The 21,434-nt window shown below is 38.6% G+C and overlaps 1 protein-coding gene and 1 long non-coding RNA gene across 3 annotated transcripts in view; one reads left to right on the top strand and one right to left on the bottom strand.

The window, feature by feature from the left end:
* Positions 1 to 11,211: 11,211 nt before the first annotated feature.
* Positions 11,212 to 21,434, bottom strand: part of LOC147599587 (uncharacterized) — a 14,177-nt gene continuing 3,954 nt past the window's right edge. Inside the window, exons 2-4 of one of the 2 annotated variants that reach the window (XR_015259337.1) lie at positions 15,507 to 15,682; positions 13,577 to 13,650; positions 11,212 to 11,637 (exon numbers count right to left, since the gene is read on the bottom strand). This is a non-coding gene — a long non-coding RNA (uncharacterized LOC147599587). The remainder of the gene's footprint in view (positions 11,638 to 13,576; positions 13,651 to 15,506; positions 15,683 to 21,434) is intronic. The other variant, XR_015259338.1, reaches the window with a different exon arrangement.
* The window catches only part of ZBTB38 (zinc finger and BTB domain containing 38), an 18,546-nt gene continuing 17,822 nt past the window's right edge, over positions 20,711 to 21,434 (top strand). The window contains exon 1 of the mRNA XM_086754410.1: positions 20,711 to 20,808. The gene's annotated coding sequence lies outside the window, so the exon portion shown is untranslated. The remainder of the gene's footprint in view (positions 20,809 to 21,434) is intronic.

Here is a 21,434-nt window from a genome sequence, read left to right as displayed (position 1 = left end):
CACTGGACAAATTATTCTATCTTTGGGATTTTTTGTTGTTTTTTTTTTTTTTTACAGGACCTGGGAACTGGCTTTAAAGATCATGAACATCTTCAGTAATTCAGAAGGAAAATGCTCAATTTCACTGCATATAGAAAATGTAGTTAAAAAGTCTCTTTATACAGTTGATTTCATTTTTATTACTTCAGTTAGGTTGCCAATACCAGAGATCGTTTGAAAATGCTTTCCAATGAAGAATATTCAATATTCAATATTTTCTCCTGTGCTGTCACCTCCTCTTATTCCCTCTTCTGTGACCTTGGTGCTGTCTGCTATACAGTACAAGTACTTGATGTGAGAACTCCACAATTTGTAATCTGAATCATCTTTGGAGTACAAGTAGCAAGTCGGAGAAGAACTTTGATGGAACTTAACCAGTGTCCTGTGGCATATGCTGGCTTTTGCAATGTTTACCACTGGGGCACTGAGTAAAACACTAAGTATTCATTTGTGCTTGGGTTATAACAAGGCTTAAAGCTATTTGCCTATTACTAATAGAAGGCATAAAAGAAAGACCGGAAGATGTATTCAAAACAGAACCTCCTTGGCCAACTGTGCTTGGAGCTACTTTTGAGAGAACAGCTGGAATTGTTTTAATTGTAGTTCTTATAATCATCATTGTAATTAGCTACTCCCTCTTCTGCAGAGAAGGAAAACATGCTGGCCATTTAAATAGCTCAAATAAAAAAGGCCAGAACTATCATTATTCATGGACTGCAAATGAGTTTGCATCTTCTGCTACTTCTGGTAACAGCTGTTGGAAGACATCCCGATAACACTATTTTACATTTATCAGCCTTTCTTGTTTTGTTGTTTGCACTGTGCTTTAACCCTGTGGTTTATGTTCAGCGAAACAAAGAGCTGCAAACCAAGCTATTCAACAAGCAAAGACTCGGTGCTTACTCACCACATGGCAAACAGCAATGACATAGCAGCTATTTAGTTTACTGAGTAAGTGACTGATCCTAGATGTAAATCTCTAACTCTTCCACCTTCTAAGAAAGTGTGATTATCAGCACTGTAAAATAAAGAAGCAAGCTTCGGATACACCTGCACAAAGTGTTTTTATAACACTGGCTGGAACTTAAACGAAGTTGGACTGTTTGACTTGAACAATTTTCAGATCCTTGTTATTATGGCCATACTGCTATGAAGCTTACTATGAAACAAGATCAAGAAGACTGAGTACGAGTTGGCATGTGAAGATGCTACAAGTTTGCCAAAGGAGATCTAAAGCAGGATTTATTTTAAAAGAAACAGAAGCCTACTTTCTCTGGGCTGTAGTAAAAGTGATGATTGTAGAGAATACAGTGGAATCCAGCTGCAGGTAACTATTGTTACATAGTAAAATAAAAGCAGTCCCTTTTACTGTTGAATTCTGAAATATGTCAAAATTAGGAATACCAATCCTTTTTATTTATTTGTTTATTTAAAGCAATGAGTTCTTGATCTAATGAGGCTGATACGTTGTTCTTGTAGGACCTCTAAAAGTGGCTGTACTTGCAGGAAGGGCATGTCTATTTTTACCTCTTGCTTCCCAAGATTCACTGTATCCCCGGAAAAGTCTAGAGGTTGCCTTTTGGAGTAAGGTAAAGCTAACTAATCTTTGGGCTTTTATTTTTAGAGGGGCTGCCTGCACATAGAAACTTGAAAAACTAGACTAATTTTTGTTGCAATTTTTTCCAGCATTGCCAACCCCAAGAGACCCATTCATGGGTACGTGCACCGGAAAATGAATTGTCAGCTTTTAAATTATTATAAAGCAAAAGGAAAGCAAATCTAGTGTTCACTTGCCTTTTAATGTTTAACTTTATAGGGTATGCTTGCTTTTAGGTTTGATATAAATCTGTGAAACTAAACATTATTTTTAAATAAACAAATAAATTTTAACATAAAAGCTAATTTTCTTCTAATAATAGGATTCCAGAATCCTGGCCCATGCTGTGATGAGGAAAAGAAGTTACACGGAACTTCAGGATAAAATTTCAGTAATCGCTGAACTCTCCGATTCACTACAAACCTATATACTTCACTTGTGACATTTAAATTTGAAAGCCGTGGCCTTGTGTATGTGATCTTACTTTTGCAAATCTAACAGGCAGATGAAAAAGAGAAGAAGAAAACTGCTTACTTAGCAGTGAGTTTAGAGGAACCAATGAGATCCTCCACTGAAACGTGAAGTACAAAAAAAAAAGAGGAAGTATGAGCCCAACAACTTGCCAATTTGTTCTGTGATCAGGCAGCAGATAAGCTGTTTTCAGTTTGGCATTTATTTTACCTTAATATCATTGTAAGAACAGCACAGTTTGCACAGGAACTGAAAACTACAGCCAGCTGATAATGAGCTCCACTTTGCCAGTCGGAATGAGCCCTGAATTTTAGGTATGACAGGGAAAAAAAGCTTTTCTGCCTCACAGTGTAGCGTAAACAGAGAGAATGGTATCCATTGGGAAAAAATGGCCTGAGGCTTGTCCTAAGGTTAGCCCAACTTGCAGGCCAGTGCTGCCCCGTGCCTGCCAGGCACATGCCTGGAGCCGCCAGCTCAGCACGGCTCAGTAGTGCCCTTGTACGGCCACCTCAGAAGACCGTGGGCTGGGCTGCTCTGGGAGATGGCTGTGGGACTGTGCTTTCCGGAGTGCTTGTTGAAACCTAGAGTTCAGTGGAGAAAACACTGCAGGGTGTCAGAAACAACACATGAGCGCTGAAGCGTCCATTCACACCTACGAAACATGTCTTTCACAGATGTACACATTTTGGCATCACTGAAATTCTATGTAAAAAGATGACAACAAGCTACATAATGATACATTGGCAATGGAAGTTTAAAATTACGTCAGACAAATACGAGAGAAGAAAACAATGAAGATGTGCTTTTTAATTAATAATAATTTTTTTTCACCATAAATAAATTGAAATCCTACTGCTTTTCTTATTTCATCCTGTTAGTTGAAACAGGGGAGGAGAGGGAAGATGAGAAGGGTTCTGCTATTGGGAGGTGGGGAAAGTCCAAGCTGCTAGACTGAAAAAAGTGCTGTCTGTTTGAGGATGGGACTAACACAGCATGAAGCAGCCTGTTCTGAGTATCACCTAACTGCATTGCAAATACAGTACCAGATTTAGAATAACCGCAAACTGAAACCTGAATAATGGTGGAAACTGTCATCTCTACAGAATTTGGGGGAGATCACTCATGAGGGGGTCTCTCTTCTGAGTCTTTTGTTGAGAAGTGCTTGTTGCCCTGGCAGAGTCTCTTACGCCCTAGACACCAGGAAGCAGGTCTCAGTTTTCCCTTTCTATGGCTCCTTTGGGGTTACAGCCCTAGGAGCAGACAGTCCTAAGTTCAGTCACTCATGCAGATTTGTGGTGGCTGTTATAACCGTAGTAATCCAGTATCTTTTAAAGGCAGAGTTTACAGCTGAATTAAATTCCAGTTGATAAACCTTTAGATAATACTAGATTTTTGCATAGTTTAATAATTCGTAAGGTGATTATAGACCACAAGCTAGGCAACCACAGACCTTTTCAAACCAAAATGCTTGGCAAGTTATATTTAACTTGCTAAGATGCTAAGCATTCCAGAAGCATCAAATCCTTTTTTTTTTTTTTTCCAGGAGAGCTCCTCCTAATGAAAGTAAGTGGTAATGCCAGTGGAATTTTTGTCAAGTAGGCAAAAGCTCACGAGGGATGTAAGAAATTTCTGACTTTTTCCCCTTATCCTATATGAGAGTTCTAAAATTGGTACTTTTGCTTTGCTGTGGTTTTATCCTTTAGCTATTTATTCCCTGCTCTTCCTCTGCGCTTGTCTGGAGATCGGTCCATTTTATAGCAGCAGAGAAGGTCAAACAGCAGATGCAGCCAACCTACTTTTCCGCAGTGAGTAACCACAGGCTTGAAATGGCTGAGAACTGTATGCCACCTAGAAAAAATACAGACATAGAGATCATCATCCTTATTCCTGTCCTTTTCCCTTTGGTGGATTATAATTGTTACTGCTGGTTGTAGTACATTTCTATATTCTCCATTGTTCATGGAGATGATGTTTTCTGATGATTTATACACAGGATTTCAGAGGGATGATGGCTGTTGATGGGTTATCATTTCAGAGAATGTAGATAGAAACACCTTGGAGTGTATCTTCAAGCTTGCCTTCACTGCACATGTTCTACTGTCCTGCAAAGCTTTTCAGCACTAGTTCCAGGAAGCTCTCTCAGGCAATGTGGTTTTGCCCACATGTAAAGATAGGCTGGGAGATTTTACACATCCTGATTGAAAGCAGTCCGTGGGTCTAAATAGGGTGGAGGCTAGACAGTGGCTTAATAGACCAGCAAATATGTTCTCTTCCACAGGGGCTGACATCTGCTGGCAGTAACTGCCATCACCAGATTAGTTTTCCAAATTATAGGTATTTCAGGAGAAACTACGCTTTTATATATACTTTTTCCTCTTCCTGTTTCTACTCAGAAGTAAAGCTAGCATGATGTATATCATGAGTATTGTCTCAGTATCTTCGAATCAAAAGGTGATAGGATTTGGTGATACATCTGGTTTTCTGTATTCGCCAGCACAGCGAGTAGTGTGGTCTCTGACAGTGGAGCAGTGTGCTTTTCAGTGCATTTTTCATTGGTAAGAGAGGTCCTGGAAATCAAGTTATGCCCTTACTGGTGTATGTTCAGCCTGGCTGCCTAGGCCCAGAGCTTCAGTAGCAATTATAGTAGGACGATATTGGCACCACTGAATTTGCAGTGATGTAACATGTTCTAATTCAGCTTGAGAAAGAAGGAAATAGATTATCAGCTGAGTAAAGAGAAGTTGAACTTACATGATTACTTTCCAAAACAGACTCACTCGCAACATTAGATGTTTCCAACAAAGCTGGTTAGCTCATTGCTGGCAAAAGATTTTGTCAGCATGTTTTGTTTGGATTGTTCTGCTTTGTCAGTGTGGTTTGGAACACAAAGGCTATTGTTTAAAAAAATATGAATGTTAATTTGCATTCCTTTGCTGGGTTATTACACAGGGTGTGGAAAGAAAAAGCAAGCTCTGATTTAAAAAAAAAAAAACCAACATTGTTTCCTTTTCCCTTTCTTCTTCCTCATGCCTGGTTCTCCTTTACTTTAATGTTTCTTCTCCAGACTATGCTCTTTGAGACAGTGAATGTCCTCTAGCACTTTTAGGCAAGTATAAGTACATCCACAGCGGTGTCTGTAGAAAAGACTAGAATATTGCAGTTGGAAGGAACCTATAATCATCTAGTCCAGCTGTCCGTAGAAAATTAACTTAACTTACAGAATCAAATCTATAATGATATCTGTGAGCAGTGACACTTACAATAGACCTGCTCTGAAATTAGGAGGTAATTGCAGTATGAAAAACCATATTCAAGCTATTCCAGAAAACTCTGTAGTTTCAGAAGTAGCATAGACCCCACTTGGACCACGCTGCCACCACATCTGCCACCAACCATTGATTCTGAACCCTGAACCACAAGCTCCAGTTGCGCCCATAGCCCTCGTTTCTAGTGTTCATACAGCAGTGTGGTGAGATGGATGAGCTCACTAATGTCACCAGAAAGAACCTTACCAGAGGAGGGTTAGTTTTTGGTTGAACTGGCAAGCTGATCTGACTCAACAAGCATCTTCACCAACACTAAGCCTAGCATAAGGAGGGTGGGAGGAACAAGGAGACGGGAAAGGGGAAAGAGTAGAACTGTCAGGGCCCCAAAGGCACAAATAAGCCCCACCCCCCCCTCCCCATGGGCCCAGGGGCTCTATTTTAAAGTTCAGGTGTACCTAGTTATACTACAGCCATGCCTGTGCCTGTCTGTAGGTCCTGTTGATCTAGGTTGTTGTGGACTGACTTCCTAGCCTGACCTTGGCTCTCTCCTGTCACTATGGATCTGCCCGGTGCTCACCAGGCTCGGCCTCATCCCGATCTGTAGACTGGCTTCCTGGCTTGACCAGGAAGGTAGGAACTGGTAGCAGTGTAGTCTCTGACTGGCTCCTACTCATCTAAACTAATGACAAAACGGTGTTAAGAGGTGGCAGTAACAATGAAGATGTTAGTTCTTCCAGCAGCTGCTTCCCAAAAGAAGCAGTTCCTGCCTCTTCCCCAACCACAGGTACTTGTTCCCACCCCTCTTCCTTGTGCCAGTACAAGCCTTTGTGCAGCAAGGCAGTGAACCAGAACAAACAGAAGTAATGAAGTTAGTTCTTGAGGAAAACAGGAAATGGATTTACCTGGGGCAGGAACAAGCAACTAGTGTTGAGAAGAGTAGCTGACACAGCTTCAGTCTCAAGTGTTTGTGGCAGTCTAGCTGAAAGATCACCAAGTTCAGGGGTCTTACTGTGATCACACCAGGTCTGTCTGAGATCCTGGGAATCTGTGCGATTGGCCTAGGCTGAAGTGAGAAATGGCATGTCTTCCTTTATCCCTACCCAGACTAGCTCAGGTATGTAGGTGCTGCTGCAGTTGCATCCTGCCATGGGCGCTGTAGATATAGCTGTGGTGGTTTAGGCCTTTCTTACGTAAGTAAACAAAGCAGCAGATGTATTCATCAATACTCGAAGGCACAAGGCACAGGGTTTACTTTCAGTTCCTAAGGAATGCAGAGAGGGTCAAAAACTGAGTGTTCTATGCTTGACTCTGCCAACTTAGTTGGGTGAGGATCCCATTGAGTATTTATTAGTTGGTTGGGGTTTTTTTCTGCTGCCTAATATTTCTGTTACTCTTCTCAAATGTCGTCTTCTGTCAGAATCAGCATAGAAGTAATAGCATGGCTGGTGTGTATCTGAACCAGCAGTATTCACAAGTGGTTAACTTCCAAAATCTTCAACCCACTAAGTGAAATCTCCAAGGAAAAGCTCTCACCACTGACCATACTTGTAGCAGGGAAGACAGTTGGAAATGGAGACTAAACCATGTTCTTGATCATGAGGGTGTTCTCTCCAGATCTGGACTTAGGCATTCTGAGGAAGCTTGTGCTGCAGTTGATTGCTGTGGCTCTGTTTCATGTCTTTAGTATCCAGCTCTTACGTTATGCTAACTTAATTTTTATTAAATGAGGAAGGAGAGAAAGTTTCCGTAAGAACTGATAAAGCGAGAACTGCCCAGCAAATAAAAGGTGTCTTCAACTTAAGCAGGTAAGAAACCGTTGATAAGATTAATGAAGAGAGAAAATGGTAATCATTAAGAATTTATTCAGTATGTTGTAAGGGAAAAATATATTTATAAATTACTTATTACTCACTGTTGGATATTCATAAGAGAACATTTCCTTTCTTCTGCCATTCATATTGAGGAATCTGTTAATTAAAATTGTTTGCTTTAGCACTAACACGATACATTTGCATAAACATAGTGGCATTCTAGAAACTTCTGAAGTTCCAGATTTTATCAAATATCATGGATATATCAGGAATCGTTGAAAAGGCAGTCTAAAGGGTAGTAAAACCAAGCAGGCACATGAAGCAAACTGCCAGTGTAAGTAAGGAGCAAGTGCTGAGTGGTATCAAGGGTGGAAGGAAGACTAAGGATTATTTTTGTCTGGAATAGAGTCCCTGATGCTTGGTAAAGACAAAACTGTTGCACATCTTGTTGTGAGCTGTATTAAATCAGATTAAGATTAATGAGTGCCAGATTAAGCATTTTTTCAGGATATTCAGCAAGGAAGGGAAGCCAAAACAGTTGTTAAATGTTGGGGTTTTTTTTTCCAAGAGCTGAAAGCATTGAAGGAGGTTAGAATGGTACTTGGAGAGGCATTTTATTATTTTAGCTGTTTTGCCTTCTTTCTATAGCCAGCTTGATATTTTAAATAAAAGTGGATACAGTCATGCTCTTCTCTGAAGTCATAAATAATGTGAATAACGCAGATGATTGATTCAGGCCTAATGGCCATTACTTAGAATATCCTCCACTTTTAGATTTGCAGCTGAGTAAACCAACATAACCAGTAAGAAATTCTTGGTGTTTATGACTGATCCTGCAAAGGTTCAGTGAGAATTACAAAATAAAAGAACAAATGAAAGAAACTTACCTGCTGTTAGTGTACAGCAACACTATTTCTTTGCCTGGTGAGCACTTCCTCAGAGAGGTTATATCATAGTTTTGGAAGCCTTTTACAATGTTTGCGTCTGACATCCCACTTCCATTTGTCCGATAACGATCTTCTTGGTTGGGATAACCTGCTTGTGCACGTGGTTCTGGGTTCTGTTCCTGAGTGAATCACTTAACCTCTCTGTCTTTTTCTCTTCCCATCCATAAAATTAGCATAATAATGCTAATTTATCACAGGCTATAGTTAGGCTCAATTAATGTTTGTAGCGATCTCTGAGGCTGTTGGATAAAACATGCTATAAAAGTGTATTATTATTGTTAATAGAGCCTTTTGTACAACCGCACTCTAACAAAGCACATTGCTCACTAGCTTTAGTGCTAAAATTTTGTTGAAATTCCTAAGGACTTCAATGGGACACACACAGCTTCCTGTTAGTGTGTCCATTTCTCTTCCTGACTCATTCATACTGTCAGAACAGTTTCACTTCTGAAACATGGAAGAGCTGCGGAGTTTGTGCAAAGAGAAATGATGTCATGAAGGAACAAACTTCACAACTGGACTAGCTGGGAGAAATGGTTTGAGCAGATGCACTGGCCTCAAAGAGCAGCCCACACTTGGCAGCATAATGGATAGCTGAGCTTGAGCAAGTAAGCTTGACGTGGATTTTTTGTTGCTTTGGTTCTACATTTGTTAAGACTGTCTGGAGCTGTGAGACAGTCATGTATACACATGGGGTTTAGGAAGTGAGATTTCTCTGTCCTATTATGTGACATTTGATTTTGTCAAATGCTAAACAGTTTTCTTGGAACTTCCAGAACACTTTATCCTCTCCTAACATACTTCCGCTTCCTACTCTTGCTTGTTCTGGTACCTGTATTATTCAAAATTGATTTAATTTTAATTTCATTATTAATTTTTAATAATCAGAAATGTATGTTACTCTCATCCTGTCTGTTCTTCAAAATAGCTGAATAGTCCCTGCTCAAACTTTAGAGAAAAAAAATCAGTAATTGAGAGAGACCATGTCCACAAAACTGCTCCTGCTTATGTTTCAGAAATAACTTTCATCAGGAGCTTACAAAAGGAAATTTTCTGTTGATTTACTTCTAAGAAGATGTAAAATGGCTGAACTTTCTTATGCAAAGAATAGATTTTATGTTGACCGCTGTGAGAAACTTCCTTTTTTTTTCAATCTAATTCTTATTGCCCTTTTGGTCTACTGTCTAGTATTAATAAGAATGTCTGTATCTCTCTCCAGGATTTTATGTGACTAAGGGAAGCCTCCTTCCATATCAAATCTTTGAGTCTGTTACTCTCTAAATGAAAACTCTGCCCTTAAAACTGGAGGAGAAGAAATAGGTGATGTGAATGTGGAAGTGCTGATCAACACCAGGGGAGCATAGGAAAAGCGTAGGTACGGCTGTCAAGGAAGTTGTTCCATTTAGTACAGAGAAAAATAAAATTAGTAAGAGTAGAGTAAAAACATAATACCTGAATTCACTAATCAGGTAAATTAGCCAGGAGTGATAGGAGACAGAAATATGAAACCTTTGGCATAGTGTTCGGCAGCAGTTTAGAAAGCAAATAGGCCTTAGAAGGTATAATTAGAGGGAGAGACCATGCTCATCAGTAATTAAAGCATTACTGATGAAAAAGCAAGACAGAGCCACTTGTTATTGCTAACGATTTTGACTATCATGTTACACAGAATACAGAAATACAACCTGTAAAGGTGAGTGCAAATATCAATAAAGGCATCACTTGAGATTCTATAGACAGATTTACAGTTTTTAAAGAAATTCTCTTTGCCATTTGTTTACAGTGAGTCCCAGATGTTCTAATCCTTAAAGATTCTATAGTTTATGGAGTACTAGACCGTAAGTGGCTGTTAGAAATGTTTCACAAAAAAGCATATACAGCACCTCAATATATCTTAATACATGACTTATCAGTGATGCTTCAGTTTAGGCAAGCCCATGCTTTTTCATAATGCAGATTCATAACACACTGATACAAAGCAGTATATCGGAATACATATCATCATATTCAGGTATTTGCTATTTTTGTAGAATCTCGGCATTTGCCTTTATAAGAGAAATTGCCTTTAAATGCTGCTCTGCTTCTAATTCAGTAGCATTGAAAAACATCCCCATCTAACAGGAACGGCAGGAGTTTGAACTTGCATCTTAGACCAGTGAGATATTATTTTCAATGGCCTGTTTATGTGAGCGTAGCAATTAAGAATGAAGGTCTGTAAATCATGTATAGAAATAACTAAGAACAACTGTTTTCTGTCCCAGCAAATAATGGAAGAATTTGTTTAGCCATACAGAGACACAGAAAGAATCGTGGGAAAGCCTGGGAAAACTGTCAGCACTCAACTGATTTAGTCTGTATCCTTGGGGCAACTTGAGCTAGATGTGTACCCAAACGGAAGGGCACGGGAGCTGGATCAGGTGTAAAAGTGCTTTACTTTGGCTCTAGAGAGGCAAACTGTTGAGGTTCTATCATCGGTCCTTTTCTTCCTTCCCCACCTTCCCCCTACAGCCCAACAACAACTAGTTGAGGTGTCAGTACTGATTAAAGTAGCCTGTAAGCCATGTAATGAGCTGCAGGATTTTGGACGGGAAGCATTTGACCAGTGCGTTCACTGCTAGCCTGAATGTCTGGGTTTATGGATGCTTTCCTGAACGTGAGTGTTAGGTCAGAGAATTTAGTTCATGATTAAGGGTGTGTTTTTTCTTTTCCATAATAACTCTAATTTCAAAGTGAGTATTCATCAACAAGGTGGGGTTTTTTTTGTAATGGCACTAATAGAATGAAGAGAGAAATATAACTGATGCCGCTGAATTCAGAGGCTGAAGCAGTCATTCCAAGAGCAGGTTTGTTGAAAGGCTATAGCCAGTTCTGGTATGCACTTTTGGAAACACCCACCCTGGATTCCCAGCTGTGCTTCATGTTCCCTTGTCATTGCTTTGCAGGGATGGTAGCACAGAACAGTTGACTACACTTCCTGAGGGCTGGGATTGATTCTATCCTTTGTTTTCTGTATGTTGCTCATTTACTTGACAAAGTTAAAAAAAAAAAAAGTAAGTACTAAGATGGAAATGAACCCAAGCGTCTGTTCATTCATTTATTAATTATTAAGCATAACTCCCACATCCAGGGTGTCCCCTGTAGTTAGAGGGACATTTTATTCTCTTGGTCCAGCTTGGGCACGTGTTGAATGAAGACAGAAGTGAGCTGATCCATATAAAACCGAAAGCGTTTGTCCGTTTTTTCTCAAAGTCTGATAGTCTTCCTGATATTTACTGCTACAAGGTTTGTCCTTGGCAGAGTTCCCAGCCTACCAGGCTGCCCTCGTGTATTTCCTTCTTAGGATGACAAGGGGTGGCAATACTTAGAGACAAAAATCAGTACAGCTGTAGGGTCTTCATGTGAGTCTTCCTTTCCACGCCCTATCTCCTTTTGCTTCTGCTCTCCATATGATCAGTCTGGAGGACTAGGACTTTGCCTCTAAGAAACCACATACCACAAGGAGGAAGCTGCAATGCAAAGTAACATTGGGACTCCTCATTCCTCACCAATTTTGATAAGCTAGAGCATGTGAGGAGAAATTAGATGCTGTTGCTGTCAAGTGGTGATAGACGAGGAAGAGGAAGTGTGTTTACAAGTAGGAAGCATGCAAGTGGGCAAGATTACAGCAGAAACGGCCTGTAAGATCCAGAAAGGATACCTGAAATATCCTCCCTTTAAGCTGACTGAGTAAAGAACGGACACCAGCTCATAGCACCGGCTGAGATAGTCCTGACCCAGCAGAGGCAGGAAATTTTGAAGTCAAGAGTCGAGAGAGCCAGTGCCTTGGGACTACAACAGTTTTGGCAAAAATCAGGTTAGGGCTTAAATCGAAGTTTCTGTCTGAGAATTAACATACAATATGAATATATCTCTGCCTTGAAAATTTGAGCCTACTTTGTGCAACCTACAAGTGCAATTTTTAAAATTTATTTATTTACGACGCCATGTATCATGCAGCTGTAGAAAGGCCTAGAACCTGATTTCTAAACTGAAATTATGTTGAGTCTGAAGCAAGATAATTGCAAATCTAAGCCTGGAAAATTATTACTAAACGCTGAAAATGGCCCATTAAAGCAAGAGGTATGCATAAAGATTTGGACAAGATCACTCCCCTGTTCACTGTGAGATATTTATTCCTCTGCTGCGTTCACTGCCCACAGGCTTTTAATATTTCCTAAATTACACAACCCAAAACACCTTGCTGTGTCTCTCCCAGAACAGTACTTCTCTGGGAGAATACGAATGCTGACCTCAGGAATGCAGGAACAGATGCATTTGTTGTGAGACTCCACTGAAATTTGTCTTTAAACAAACTTATCACTCAGTTCCGAAATTGTAATATCATACTTTCTCATAAACCTAACAGACTGGTATATAAGGCCCAAATCTCCCCTTCTTGAAATCTAGGAGCTTTGCCATGGTTTTCAACAGGGCATGACTAGCTTGATTGTATACATTTGACTAAAAGATGAACAATAAAAAAACCCCTCAAAATTAATCCATATTTAACATCCTTAATTTAAAGTTGCATGTGGTGGCATGTATATAATCAGACAGCTCTTAGTTTTAGAAGCTCAAAACAAACAAAAAAATCAAAATAAAGGGTTGCTAAAATCGTAACTTACTTTGTAATCATGTATTGGAATAGCAGTTGGTTTTGCTGGTCTGGTCTGCCTTTCTGCTGGCTGGGTTCCCTTTCTGTGTGACAGATGTGCTATTTATAGAAGGAGATTCTGAATATTTTAAAGGACTGACTGTTAGGATCATCTCATTCCCAGCCTTTAAAATGAAAGAGAACAAAATGCCAAATAACTTCCCAAAGAAAAACCTCCAAATTAAACAGATATCTATTCAATCGTTAAAAAAGAAATAAGAGGGAAAAAAGCGAAGTCAGATTGGCTGTTTTTTTTACAGGAAGTGAATACATCCATGCAGCAGTCTAGTTGTTGCTGTGCAACATTTTCTGATTTAACACAGTACTTGTTATTAGTTTTCACTTTTAAAAACAGGGTCTCTTTGAGGAAAAAAATAATCATAGGGTACACAGGTTCCTAGAGAAAGAATATACGGCTGAAAGTTTGGCTGCTTTCTTTCTCAGCTGTATTGGCAGGTCAAATGAAAGATAGTACTTCTCTGTACAAATCTGGACTCACAAGGAATTACTTATTTCAGCAGTTGGCCAGAAACCATTTATATTCACTTATAGATATAGTAACCCATATTTACCTAAAGAAATCTTTTCAGTGAAATATTTTCAGAGCTAATCCTCAAAATTCTCTTCACGTGTTGGGTATCAGCTTGTGGTATTTGTGGGTAGAGAGACAGGAAGCTGTGAAAGGTCACTCAAATAGCATATGTAGAATCCTGGGATTCTCTAAACAGGTAAGATCTTAGAGTTTGTTTTACCTCACTTGATGGTTTAGCCTTCTGGGAAGGTAATTCAGGTTATGGTAAATTGAGGCACAGTTTTCCCGTTCTCCCTGTAGAGACACAGTGACAATGAAAATATACCGTTTCGCTTACTAGGCAAAAAAATTCAGATTAGCAGTTTTTAATGCTTTTTCCTCTGTATATTTTTCATTATATATGCAAAATATTTTATTATGCTTTGAAGTTTTCCGGAAAATAAGCCCTTTCTAACACTTATTTATAAAAATCTAATTCCCACAATTGCTCTTGCAGTCTCTGCAGAGGCTGATACCAGTTTAATGTATGCGGCTGAACAGTGCGCATGCTATTAATCTTGGAAGGTAACATAAAGATGTTAAGTAGATGATGCAAAATTTTTTATTATTTTGGCAGCTGTGGTTTAATATTTCAAAATTATTTTTTTTCTTAAAGACGCCAGAGCTTTAGTGTCTGCATTGACCTCCATGATGTCAGAATGCCATTGTGGAACCGTAGCTAAGAAAAGCCTCCGAGAAAAAAAACAAAGGAGCTTTGCATCTTCCAATAACATAAGATGTGCATACACAGTACGTAGCATTTTGGAATTCATACTGTGGGAGTGAGTTGTTGCTTTCAGTTTGATTAGACAATCGCTGTTTCGTTTTCCTTGCTCTGACAGGGAGTACGTCTGTACGCTGCTTAAGTCGTCTTAGCGCTATCTAGGTCAGTATACGTAGGATAGATAGCTTTTATGTTCTCTACGTCTGACAGATAGCGTGCCTGACAGAGATCAGCACCAAACGTTCTTTTATTTATTGTATCTGAGGATATAAAAATATTTTATAATTAATCCTAATTGTACGCCACAAAGCAGCTACCGTCTCTGCATTGCAGATATATTTAGCTCTAACACTGCTTGTGGTTAACAGGGTGTAGCATAGACACAGACAGCTGATCATGCAGTCAGACCCTGTGCTCGTGTGGTTTGTCAATACTGCTCGGGATTTTGATGGACTGCAAGCGAGACGAAACAGAAAGGAAAGAAAAAGAAATGTTCGATTTGTATGAACATTAGACCTTCAGTTGTGCTATTTTTGCTACCATTTGTCTTTGTATTTTATTTTTTAATGCTGAGACGTAAAAATTAGGATAGCACAGCAAATGCATCCAGGATTTAATATGTGCGACGTGAAATCTTTCTGCATCGAGAGGATGTTACTGTAGTCAATCCAGCGTTTCTCCAATAAGCAAGAAGATTATTTTGTTTTCCTCAGCAGGCGGACTCAGCCACTGCACAGGGAGATTTTGATAAGAGTTTGAAATGCCTGCTACTGTATCATTGTAGAATTTGGAGTTTGCTAACAGTGTTAATGACTGGAGCTCATCTTGCATCACCAGTTGATGACAATTTTCTTTGTTCCCTCCCACCCAGTTCAACCAAGAGTCTGTAGCTGATACGCAATGTCACTTACAACATTAATCAGATACCGCATTTAAGGTGAGCTGTCCCTTGCCTCCTCCCTTACCAGAGCTGTGCTGCAGTATGTATCTTACTCCTGCAAGCCTAAAATGGCAGGCAGGATTAACGTTGCTTGTGCTGTGTGCATGCTGTGTATTGAATTCATTATACTGTGCCTAGTATCTCAAATGTGAGTATGTAAATGGTCTGTGTGCCATGTCATGCAGTAGTGAAGACTGGTTTTTGCTTCATTACAGGCTTAGATATTTGAGCATCACCTTAAGAATTCTTTTTTCATTTGCAATGTGGTGAGCCGTTCGCTTGTCATCACGTTCAAACTACATTATTAGCTCTCGGAAAGGAAAAAAAAAAGCAAACTGTGCTTCCAGATGGTGTCACCCTTTTTCTTCTTGCGTTTACTGTAGTTTAAATAATGTATATTGTATTGTTAATTAATGTGAATATCAAATTAAAGCACTTGAAACTTACATATTTATTATGCAGGTAGGAGGCATGTTGAATCTATTTTTAACTCTTACGCAGTCCACGTTGTGCAATGGGCTTTGGTTGTCGAGTTTATATTTTCAGCTGTGATATCAATAGACTGATTTTCAGTAAATGTGACAAGTGGCCTTTGCAGTGGTCAGCTTCAAGCTTTGAACCCTCTGAGGAGGAGGCAAAAAAAAAAAAAAAAAAAACAACCTTGTGTTGCAGTTTCGGAATACCTTGGATGAGGACATTTTTTTTTCCCCACTCCTGCTTTCCCTATTGATAAATTCGCTTCTCCTGATCACAGTCCTATTCAAGCTGCTTCCCATCTGATTTTTAACAACTGCTTCTAAAAAATTATCAAGACGACCAAGAATAGAACTTGCCTCCATCGCTTTACATAAAAATGGCTGGGTGCACTGCCATGCTAACACTGCACTAAGTGGTACATGCAGGTAGGTTGAGATTTGCATGTTTTACTGATTTCTTGGTCAGTGTTGCGAGAACATGAAATGGGCTTTGGAATGTAGCTTTCAGTTAAAAAATGCATTAAACTGTTAATGAGAACAACCTAATTTTTAACTGCTGGCTTCACATATCGGCATGAGAATTCTTATCTGTTTTTGAAAAATCTATTGTGAAAGTAGAGCAATCATGTCTGTTAAAATAATCATATGTACTAAGGGCGTGGCAACGCTTATGCAACAAAAGAATTTTTGAAAACCCTATTGATTCAATTACATTTTAAAGCTGACTATAAGCATTACTAAGCTTGCAGTTAAAATGCAAAAATAAAAATTGAGGTAGGTAAGAAAAATGAAAAATATTTAAATTCTGTCATAAGCGGTTTTGTGTTTTGTGCGAAATCTTAAATAAAGAGGAATATGCTTTAATGCTTGTATTTTCAGTGTTAGCTACAAACATAAACCTGCAGTATCTCTTTTTATTTTAAGATAGAAGGACTTTAAAGAGAGAGATTGATATAGATGGCCCTGTCAGCTTAAACTGAATATCAGTTCACTGAAGTGTGTTTTACTTCACTCAAAAAAGGTTATGAAATAAAAACTTAACACTCTGAGGTACAAAACCCTGAATGTGAGCATTAAGAATAAAAAGAATTATGAGTACTGTATTAGTTACACCAAGTGTTGTAATATATTTTTTTTCAGATTAATACTGGGCCAGAACTAGTTTCCTTGGCAACCAAATCCTTTTAAAAGGTGCAATAGTAGAGATGAAGAAGGATGTTACTCTCTTTAATAGCAATATCACAATGCAAATGGAAATTTTGCAGTTCTTTCCTTTCAGTTCTAAATGAGAATCTGATTTCATTTTATGTTTCTATGTGGCTATCATTTCTTAAATGATGCCATGTTTATAAAGCTGTACACAACAAAAAACCTGTTTAATTCCTGTTTTGCACTGGTTGTTTCCAGAAACATACCCTTGTTTCTTTTTTTAATTTAGCCTAGTCTTGCATGTAGGTCAAGGTTTGTACTGTGTGTATACGAAGTGATAGTTTTATTATCACCAGTATAAACCTATCACTGAAATATTTAGCAGCTGAGAAATGCAGAGAATCAGAAGTATGTCTAAACCTTCTTCCACCTCTGCTGAATTCAGCCTCAGTAATGATAATAAACCTTTCTGTAAATAGTGGATCCGTTCGGAAGTTCAGGTAAAGATCTGTGTTTAAGCACACTGGAAATGAACTTCTATCAGATCTTAAACAAGCCTTTATAGAATAAGCTCACTTGTGGTCTGCGGTAATCTGCAGACTTCATAGATTTTGCAAAATTTATGTATTCTAATTCCTTATTTCTATTTTTAGCTAGTATTTTTAACAGTATCAATAAAGTTAAATCTTACGTGTAGCACACGTAAGTGCTTACACAGAATCAGATGTTACTAAATGTCTCTGCTGAACTTATAACGTAGTGTAGCTCCTTGTGAATCGCCTTTGTACACGACTTGAGAAATCCTCACTACTGCAACGAGACTTTTGCAGCAGGGTAGCCATTTTACTTTCATGTCCTTGACTTTAAAATGACTAAGTATTTTTTTGCGTGGGTGAGGACCCAGCACTGAAAATTAATGCAGAGGAGGTATTTAGAAGCACGTCTAATTATCAGTAATAGCCCTGACAGTGTCAGTGATATAAAACTAATTATCATTTATTTCTAAATATATCAGTTCAGTGCATTCCAAATAAACAGAGTGTAAGTGTTCAGGAATACGACTTGTCATCTGTCCTGATAGGTCAATGCTTAATAATGATAATAAAACAATTTGATTCATAATTACCAGATTAGTTTGACGTAGTGCAATATTCCCCTCTTCTACCTAAAGAGGCAGAACTGAAAATGTAATAAACAGCATCTCTCAAGTGACATCTAAAGTTTGCGATTTTTGGTAATTTGATTTATCTCCTGTAGCTTGCTTCTGCTGCTTATTTTCCTGTCTGAAATGTTAATATGAAGTGCACCATTACATGCAGTTACCAAAATCGCCATTCTTTGTTTATTTCTTGTGTGGTTATTTTTAAAGGAAGTTGCTGAGCAAACACTGTGCAGAAGCAATCTATTTATTGCCACTGATATTATCTTTAGAAAAGACGGGGCACTTAGCGATAAACTGTTTTTATTACGTCTTTGTGTTCAAACGTACCCACTCAAGGCATTTAAAGAAAGTGTAGCTCCATTATATGCACATGCTTCACTATGGTTTTTTTAAATCCATTTGCAAATTTGCTCTTTTGTTAGGGGGTGCAAGTCCTCTTGTCATTAATATGACTGAACTCAGGTGCTTTCATGAGTCTGGAAAAACTCATCGGCAGCCTGTGAACAGTAATTTATTCCGGCTAAAGAAATTGATTTATTTATTAAGGAGTCTCAAAATTAGCAAGCTGTTTCCAGCTTGACTCTTACATGTGGGTCGCTGTACGTATTTTGACCGTAGTTACACGGAGCGCACGCAGAGTGTCAGAATGTTACAGCCAAAGAGGCCATAAGAAATCTTCTGTAAACTTCATCCATTTTACCCTCTTTGGCTAACGGGGCTAACCAGGGCATGTAGGAGCAGGTGCAGTTTTTCACACCTCCAGCACAGCCTGCAAATGTTATTGTTAGGGTGACGTGGGTTTTTTTTCTTCAGTTTTATCGTCGAAGGCTAATTGTTGATACTGAGTCCTCCCTTTTATAATTGAAATGTTCTTTTATCCACACAAATTTAATTTCTGCCTAACAGAAAATCCATACAAATGGATTCATGAGTAAAAATGAAATCAAACTAAAAATCATTCACTCAGACACTATCCTTCTCAATGGCCTTTCTGCTTAAGGTTACTTCTACCTCTAAACTTATTTTTGATTTGAAACTGCAGGTCTCAGTGTGAAACTACCTGTGCTCAGATAATATTTGTCAGACTATTAGACAGATGCCGATAGTAATGAACAGGTACTAATTAACCCTTTTAGGACATCAACTGTCTGTTGTACTTTATAATGTGAATTGCTTTATTACGCATAAGATTACATTTGAATTCTAGGACTATCCAGTTTGGAAATTCTTTAGCTTTGATAAGATCTTTTTCTGCTGAATTCCTCCAAATGCGATGTTTAAGCTTCCCATTTACCGTAATATTTCACAGTAATTTGTGAATATGACTTTATTGGTATTTGAAGTAATAATAATGGCTTAATGCAATTTTCCTTCATTCGAGCCTTTGTTACAGGCAGATGTGAGCCACAGAATACTTAATCAAATCAAGATATATTAAAAACATACTCAGCTAAACCAACGGAGAAAAAATAGCTCGCCTTCTTAACTTCTAAAGCCAAAGTAATACATCCTGTATTGCCTGTGTAATGTGATTTATACAAGTATATTTGCAAATGGAAGATGGATCTATGTATTCTTAATTGCTGCTACATAAATGCCTATCAGCCGAGTCATAAGGCCTTATCCATAAGATTTTGCAGTTGCTCTATGGAACAATTGCATTTTGTTTAGTATCTTTGAAACAAAGCCCTGTTCTGAAAAAAATTTTACAGTATTACATGATAACCTTGTTAGGATGTTTGATACATAATAACATAAACTCGGGATGTTTGACAATGATGAATAATCGTTTAAGCAGAGAGATACAGGAAGTGTATTCCAGAGAACAAGAGTTGCCTAGAAGTGTCATTATCACAGACACTGTGCTGGTATCTGTGACAAAAGGGACCAAAAGAAAAGTGGCAGCATGGAAAGAGGGTAAAGAAAAAGCCTTTTGAAAGACTGCAAAAAAAACCATGGAGGCTTTTAAGACGAAGGATAACTTGTAACTGGTTTCAGCAGTTTATGTGGAGCCACGGGAGTTGACCAGCAATGATGATTGTTTCTCCCGGTACTACGATTTGTTTTCTAAACTGCCAAACTGTTAAGCTAATGTTAAAATACACTTATTTTCCATGGACTTTACCTTGTGAAATTCAGGACCAGACTAACTGAGGAAGCTGTGAAGCCTCCATTATTGGGTATCTTATTAGGTAAACGTGTGAGGAATAATTTGGATATTCAAAGAGGGTAGACTTAGATTCAACATAAAAGAGAGTAGATTTAGATCAGATGTAAGGAAGAAATTCTGTACTGTGAGGTTGGTGGAACCCTGGCCCAGGTTGCCCAGAGAAGCTGTGGATGCCCCATCCCTGGAAACATTCCAGGCCAGGTTGGCCGGGGCTCTGAGCAACCTGGTCTAGCGGACGGTGTCCCTGCCCAGGGCAGGGGGGGTGGAAGTGGGTGATCTTCAAGGTCCTTTCCAGTCCAAACCGTTCTATGATTCTGTAGCTGAGATGGGGGAAGGGAAGTAGAGCCAAGGATTGGTTTTAGTCTAATTTTTCCAGCGATCCCGATGAAAAATTATTTTAAACTTTAAAATGTCCTTCCATTTCTGTCTAGAACATACTATGAAACATTATCTCCAGATAGCACTACCTAGGTTAAACCATAATAAAACAATGCAGGCACAAGAGCATTCACAACAGTTTGGTTAACAGTACTGTTTTACTGCTGGTGTATTGGTAAGCCTCCCAGACATAGATCTGGAGTCTACAGCACTCCAGGGAAATTTTTTTTTTTTACACAATGTATCTGGAAATTAGTACTTGTCTAATAATTTAGTCATTAAATTTGGATTTTCCCCTTTGCAGGCTGATACAGAGTAGCCACAGAGTTCACAAAATTACTGAGATGGTTTTGCCGAAAATACCTGTCAATACCACTTTTAAAAGACTCTAACAGAAGAACAACCTGATTTTAGGTGGGTAAGTTTATGGGGTGATAACAGCAAGCTGTAATCTCTTTAAAACTCATATAGAAATAGTGGTAAAATATTTAAAACTTTAAAACTACTGCATTACCTGACTTTTTTTTTCCAGTTAAAGTTGTACCTTTTTAATAACAACTTAAGAGTTTTCTCGCTGTGGTACTGCATTGTTCTACTCTTATGTCAATATTCTTGGATTTTTCAAATTCTTGCTGGATTTTATTGCCATAGAGGTTGGACAAACAAAATCGAGCAGAATAGATCTTTGAAACAGGTTGTTATAGCCTCCAGTGATCTGTACAACCAAACATATTGGCAGGCGAGCAAACTTCCTAAGCTTGCCAGAATGTTAACTCTCGATCCCAGTCGCTAGCGTTCATTACAAATCTGTCCCAGACAATAAAGGTAGAGGAACTCTCTTAGTGCCAATGCCCATTTCTGATATTGTTGTTTTGGTTAAGCTGTGTATAGTTCATCATCAAAGAGCACTTTGTAAATTCAAGTACAGTACTGTGAGAAATAATCAAGATATTTCAAAATGAGTTTCACATTTTGCCTGGCTTTTTCAAGTATTAGCAGTTTCCTTTCTTCTTAATGCAAATGTGCGATAATCATCTTGG

This window comes from Chlamydotis macqueenii, chromosome 9 (genome assembly GCF_036417535.1).
Source record: "Chlamydotis macqueenii isolate bChlMac1 chromosome 9, bChlMac1.mat, whole genome shotgun sequence".
NCBI classification, from domain to species: domain Eukaryota; kingdom Metazoa; phylum Chordata; class Aves; order Otidiformes; family Otididae; genus Chlamydotis; species Chlamydotis macqueenii.
Note: the sequence above shows the minus strand (reverse complement) of the source record. Positions and strands in the feature narration are given on the sequence as shown.